The sequence below is a fragment of the Orycteropus afer genome, unplaced genomic scaffold, assembly GCF_000298275.1.
Source record: "Orycteropus afer afer isolate SDZICR_OR568_19922 unplaced genomic scaffold, OryAfe1.0 scaffold00028, whole genome shotgun sequence".
In the NCBI taxonomy this organism is placed as follows: Eukaryota; Metazoa; Chordata; class Mammalia; order Tubulidentata; family Orycteropodidae; genus Orycteropus; species Orycteropus afer.
In genome coordinates, this window is record NW_006921615.1 from 9,103,205 (window position 1) to 9,110,299 (window position 7,095).

At 36.7% G+C, this 7,095-nt stretch overlaps 1 pseudogene; it reads right to left on the reverse strand.

Moving 5' to 3' along the window:
* The window catches only part of LOC103192487, a 6,111-nt pseudogene extending 2,693 nt beyond the window's left edge, over positions 1 to 3,418 (reverse strand).
* Between the last annotated feature and the right edge of the window lie 3,677 nt (positions 3,419 to 7,095).

A 7,095-nucleotide genomic window follows, 5' to 3' on the forward strand; every position in this document is an offset into this window, starting at 1 on the left:
CTGGTCCCTATTTCTCCTGCTTTATCTTGCTTCTTTGTGTGGACTGTGATGCTCTGTTGTCTCTGAGGCATTGTGATGTTTTTGTGTTTATATATAATTGGTGATTATATGTTGGAGTGACTTGCCCACAATTTTCATTTTTTTTTGTTTTGTTAGTATGTTATCTGTACAGGTAGGGTACTATGCTGTGCTCCTCTATTCACTAGTTGACAGCATTTATACGCTCACCACGTCTCCTTTGCTTTGTCAGCCTTTCAAATGTCCTTGCTGACCCTGGCAAACAGAGCCTGTTCTTAGGTCCCTGGAATCCGAATGAGAAATATATCATTTTAAAATCCAAAATGGTTGCCACTTGTAAACATTCAAAATGGCTGTGCCCTCCGTCACTTTAAATATCCAAAATGACCACTGCTTGTAAACATTCAAAATGGCTGCACCCTCAGTCACTTTAAATATCCAAACTGGCCGCCACTTGTAAATATTCAAAATGGCTACGCCCTCTGGACAGTAGAAAGTCCACAGCTCAGGTTGTCTCCCTCCTTGCTGTTTCCTTTCCTAGTCATAGTCTATCAGAGCAATTGTCCCTGCAGCCCTTGGTGACCGGGACTGATCTTTAGGTCAATTCTCAGGTCCCAACACAACTTGGAAATATTCAGGCTGTTGGTCTCGTCAGAGTAGGTGACAGTCCACAGCTCCGACTGTCTCTGTATTCACTGTTTTTGTTCAGGTTTCCCACTAGTTGGTGCCTAATCCACTTTTGTATAGTTCCTTTCAAAGCTCGGGGTTCCAGGATTATCTTCTGTATCTCTGTCAATTGGTTTTTCTTTTCTTTGTTGAAGAGGTCTGTGTTGCTTGTCTGCCTATTCCTCCATCTTACCAGAAGTCCAGGAAATGTATCTTTAATTTCCAGGAGAGCTATGGCCAGGGCCAATGAGGGAAGGAGGAATTGTGATTAAAAGATATTATCTGCCGCATCTTCGTTAATAACGACATAAGAGACTTGGAATACTTTAATTTCTGTTATTTCCCTCCTTGGTTTTATATATTGCTTTTGTTCAGTGTTGTAGGTTTTTTGGTAATTCTCAATTTAGAAATTGAACATCTGATATTTGTTTACATCTGCTCATGTTTAGTATTTTCTTGCTATTCTTTCCTATATTTCAGACTTTTCCTTTTGGCATTATTTTCCATCTTTGTGAGCTTTAGTTTTAGAAGCATCATTAATGAGAATCTGTTTATAGTAAGTCTCCCTAGTTTGTGTCTGAAACTCTTTGTTTTAACCTCTTGAAAAAAGTGTTTAGCTGAGTTGGGTATACAATTATAGGTAACAGTTATTTTCTTTTCACTTAGTGGATACTATTCCACTGTCTTCTGACTTCCATTGTTGTAGTTGATAAGTCAGCTGTTGTTGTTGTTGTTGTTGTTATGTGCCATCGAGTCGGACCCGACTCATAGCAACCCCTCCTTGGGTTTCCGAGGCAGTATCACTACGAAAGTAGATTTTCCCATCTTCCTTCTGAGGAGTGGCTGGTGGGTTTGAACCGCGGTAAGTCCAATTGTTCAGTTGCAAATAAGCCACTTATTCTTTGGTTTCTGTTAAGCTATCATTGCCCTTGGTATTTTGTAGTTCTGTTATGATATGTTGAAGGAGGCTTGGTGGCTCAGTGGTTAAAGCACTTGGCTGCTAACTGACAAATCAGTGGTTTGAACCCATCAGCCACACTAAGGGACAAAGATGTGGCAGTCTGCTTCTGTAAAGATTTATACCTTGGAAACCTATGGGCAGGTCTACTATGTCCTGTAGGAACACTGAGTAGGAATGGACTTGACAGCAGTGGGTTTTTTTTTTTTTTTTTATGATATGTCTAGAAATTCAATTTCTTTTGAATTTATATGTTTTGAAATTTGTTGACTATATGAATTTAGTGTATTTTACCAATTCAGGAAATTCTCAGCCATTCTCTCTATGCATGTTGCCTGTCCCTCATTTTTAATATTCTCTTTCTAAAACTCCAATTAGGTATACACATAAGATATTTTCCATTTATTTTCCATGTCCCTTAATCTTCCTTTATATTTTTCATCTTGTCTTCCTGTGCTACATTCTGGATAATTTCAGTTCTTTCATCTGACTCATTAATTCTCTCTTAAATGTGTCTAATATACTGAACTTGTCCTTTGAGGTTTAATTTTAGTTACTCTATTTTTAATTTCTTTTTTCAAAATTATTGCTTTGTTTTTCATGTATATTTTCTATTTCATAATATATTTTCCAACATAAATTACTGTCTTTTTTTTTTTTTTTTAAAGTTATGACTGTGTTACTTTTTTGCTTTTTGCTTATTTTGCATAGTTTTTGATTTTGTTATTGTCATTGTAACTTTATCTGTGGGAATTCATATGAGACTTGAGTTAAGGTTGCTTTCCTCCAGAGCAGACTTCATCTGAGGATTCCATCAATCCAGGGTGATCCCCTTTGATTTTCGGAGGCAGTGAATCTTTATGGAAGCAGATTGCCTCATCTTCCTTCAGTGGACTGGCTGGTGTGTTTGAACTGCCAAGTTTCTGGTTAGCAGTCAACTACTTAATCCACTGTGTTACCAGGGCTCCTTACTTAATTTCTAGGCTTGGAGAATTTAACATCGTATAAGTAGGGTAGATTTGAACTTTAAACCCATGTGAAGATTGGCTTTTTGATTGCAAATTTTCAGGGAATACTTCCTGTCCCTTTCCAACTCACAAATACACCTAGATCCAAGGGAAAATTTTCCTTCTGGTCTCCCTTTAAAGAGTAGATTTTTTTTCTCTTAGTTTATCCTTTCATTGAGGCTATAGTTTTTTATGGGTACAGGCTTTATGTGGTTATCTGTAGTTCAGCTTTCCAAATTGTGCAGTTTGAGACTTTTGTCTTATACATGATTATTAAAATTGAAGGCTGTTCAATATTGTCCAATAAAATTTTCTGTGATTAGGGAAATGTTGTATATCTGTGGTGTCCAATAAGACAGCCAGTAGCCACACATAACTATTGAAATATGACTGTTACGACTGAGAATAGAATTTAAAATTTTACATAATTCCAATTGATTTAAATTTAAGTAGCCTTATGTGTCTGTTGGCTACTGTATTGGGCAGTGCAGCTTGGTTATGGGAGATTGTCAAATGTTCCTAGGGTAGTTGCTGACTTCATTGACCACTTCCAAAAACCAAATTCATTGCTGTCGAGTTGCATCCGACTCATAGTGGCCCCTCCTTAGGTTTCCAAGGTGGTATCACTACAGAAGGAGATTGCCCGACCTTCCTTCTGAGGAGTGGCTGGTGGGTTTGGACTGCCAGCCTTCTGGTTAGCAGTCAAATGCCTTAGGCACTACACCACCAGAGCTCAACTTACCACTCTATATTTGTGCTTGTGCTTCATTTTTTTGCTTCTGAGGACTTCTCTTTAGTTTCACGTGAGGTTAGCTGTATATTTTAAAAGATCTTTCTTGTATTTTATCAAACGTTTTTTAGGCATCATGTAACAAGAGGGTTTCCAAGCCATTTAAATACAAACGTATTGGGAAAAAAAAATTCTGTATAGTTTTATTGTAGTTAGAGTACTACGTACTATCTTGAATGATAAAATGGAGAAGTTCATGGAGAGAAATAGAAATTCTTCAAATGAAAACTGACACCATATAGTTGGAAATTATGAGAGATAATCAATTAAACAATTACTTTGCTCTCTATCTTCAGTCAGAACAAGGCTAGGAGTTGACTGTGGAACAGACCATCAATTGCTCACATGCAATTTCAAGTTGAAGCTGAAGAAAATTTTAAAAAGTCTTTGAAAGCCAAAATAAAGCATTTATTATATGCCACCTGAATTTAGAGACCATCTGAAGAATAGATTTGACATTGTTGGACACTAGTGACCAAACTCTAGATGCGTTGTGGGATGACATCAAGAACATCACACATGAAGAAAGTAAAAGGTGATTAGAAAGGCAGGAAAGGAAGAAAAGACCAAAATGGATGTCAGAAGAGATTTTGAACCTTGCCCTTGAACATAAAGTAGCAAAAGCAAATGGAAGAAATGATGAAATATAAGAACTGAACAGAAGATTTCAAAGGGTGGCTCAAGAAGACAGAGTAAAGTATTAAAATGAAGTGTGCAAAGACCTGTAATTAGACAACCAGGGGGAGGAACATGCTAAGTAAGCATTTCTAAGCTGAAAGAACTGAAGAAAAAATTCAAGCCTCTAGATGCAATATTGAAGGATTCTCTGGGCAAAATACTGAATCAAACAGAAGACATGAAAAGAAGATGGAAGAAATACACAGAGTCCTGGTACCAAAAAGAATTGGTCAACATTCAGCCATTTCAGGAAGTAGCATATAATCAAAAACCAATGATATCGAAGGAACAAGTTCAAGCACTGAAGAACTTGGCAAAAAAACAGGGCCCCAGGAATTGATGTATTACTCATTGAGATGTTTCAGCAAATGGATGCAGCACTGGAGGTGTTCATTCGTTTATGCCAAGTAAGACAGGTAGTTGGCCAGCTGACTGGAAGAGATCCATATTTGTGTCCATTCTAAAGAAGGTGATTTAATAGAAGGTGGAAATTATTGAATGGTATCATTAATATTATATGCATGTAAAATTTTGCTGAAATAATTAAATAAAGGTTGCAGTAGTACATCGATAAGGAACTGCCAGAAAGTCAAGCTGGATTCAGAAGAAGAATGAGGGATATCATTGCTGATGTCAGATGGATGTGGGTTGAAAGCAGAGAATACCAGAAAGATGTTTATCTGTTTTTATATTGTCTATGTAAAGGTATTTGATTGTGTGGATCATAATAAATTATGGATAACATTATGAAGAATGGGAATTCTAGAACATATAATTGTGCTCATTCAGAACCTGTACGTAGACCAAGATTTCAAATAGAACAAGGGGATATTATATACTTTTAAAATCGGGAAAGGTGTGTGTCAAGGTTGTCTCCTTTCACCATAGTTATTCAATCTATAACTATGGTGAAAGGAGACAACCTTGACACACACAGTAATCCGAGAAGCTAGACTATATAAAGAATGTGCATCAGGATTGGAGGAAGATTCATTAACTGCCTGCAATATGCAAAAGATACAACTTTGCTTGCTGAAAGTGAAGATGACTTGAAGCTCTTGCTGTAGAAGATCAAAGACTACAGCCTTCAGTATTAATTACACTTCAACATAAGGAAAATAGAAATCTTCACAACTGGACCACTAAGCAACATCACAACAAATGAAGAAAAGATTGAAGTTGTCAGGGATTTCATTTTAATTGGATCCACAATCAATCCTCATGGAAACAGCAGTCAAGAAATTAGAGGTACGTATTCCATTGGGCCGATCTTCTGCAAAAGACTTCTTTAAAGTGTTAAAAGAGCAAAGATGTCACTTTGAAGACTAAGGTGAGACTGACCTAAGCCATGGTATTTTCAGTGGCCTAATATGCATGTGAAAGCTGTATATTGAATAAGGAAGATGGAAGAAGAATTGATGTATTTGAATTGTGGTGTTGGTCAAGAATGCTGAAATACCATTGACTGCCAGAAGAAGGAACAAATCTGTCTAGGAAGAAGTATAGGCATAGTGCTTCTTGGAAGCAAGAATGGCCAGACTTTGTCACGTGTACTTTGGTCATGTTTTAGAAAGGACCAGGCCCTGGGGAAGAACATCATTCTTGGTAAAGTAGAGGGTCAGTGAAAAAGGGGAAGACCCTCAATGAGATGGATTGACACAGTGGCTGTAATGATAGGCTCAAGTGTAGCAAAGATTGTGAGGGTGTCACAGGACCAGGCATTGTTTCGTTCCGTTGTATACAGGGTTGCTGTGAGTTGGAGCCGACTTTACAGCACCTAGTAAGAATTGTATTCTAGAAAGGGTTGAAGGATGCAGAAAGATGAAACAGAACTATGGTTAAAGATTTTGAGATCTTACATAGTATCTTCAGCTTCTTGGTGATGTTATGTATACCAGTGTTTTATTTATGTGAGAACACATAAATGAAAGAATATGTATGTATTTAGAGAGAAAACTATCTTGAGAAGGAATGGGAAAACAATACAAAAAACTTGACCAATCATAGGGACTGGTAGTGTTTGCGGAATACAAAAGGGCTTTTGATATTCAATGTTTATAGTATTTGTTTTGCTTCTAGATCTAATTTTGTTGTAGGAATCAAGAAAACCAATGAATGTTAGCTGTTTCTCAGGTAGATATTTCTCTTTTCTTTATAGCCAAATATTTTTAAAATCAGCAGTTGCTCATTGTTGTTAATAAATGTCTAGATTTCTTGTCTTAATTTCTGTGACATGAGCATTTACTTGTTTAGAATAATAGGTAAGTTTGATTCTTTTAAATTATAATTTGTGATAAGAGTAGAAAATGCAGATCATGTCATCTTTTGGTGGAGATTTTGTTCCTTATTTTTTTTGTAGAAGATATTGTGCAATGCGTAAGTTAATGTTAATTTGGTCTCCTGAAAGGATGTTATTATTAGGAACAATAGAATGTGATACCAAATGTGGTGGTTGGTTATACTGCTGCTATCTGGTGTTATAAAAGTCAGAACTCATTTTAGATACTTCCAGAGGTTTTAACTCCCTAAAAGTGGCAGAAATCATTTTTAGGCCATGTTTAGCACCTTCAGTAAAGAAAAGGATGAGATAGAGCTTGCTTTCCTGAGTTCTCTGTCAGGATTGGCTGTCCTCAGGCCTGCTGTTGCCTTATGACTTGTGCATGTCCAGTTTTATTGCTAAAGTTGAAAGAGTCACTTGAAAGAACCATTTTAGATTAACATGAGTATATATTCTCATGTGAAGAATATATAGCAAAGGCAATGGCAATGGTATTTTCTGAAAATGAAATTAAAGGCAAGATTTTGCAGAAATGCTGGTGAATACTCTTTTTTTTTTCCCTTTTTATTGTGATTTGGGTGAAAATTTACAGAGCAAATACACTTTCCATACAGCAGTTCACATACACTTTGTCTCATGACATTGACCACAGTTTACCACAGTGCAACAGCTCCCTCCCCTCCATCTTCTTCCCCATAGT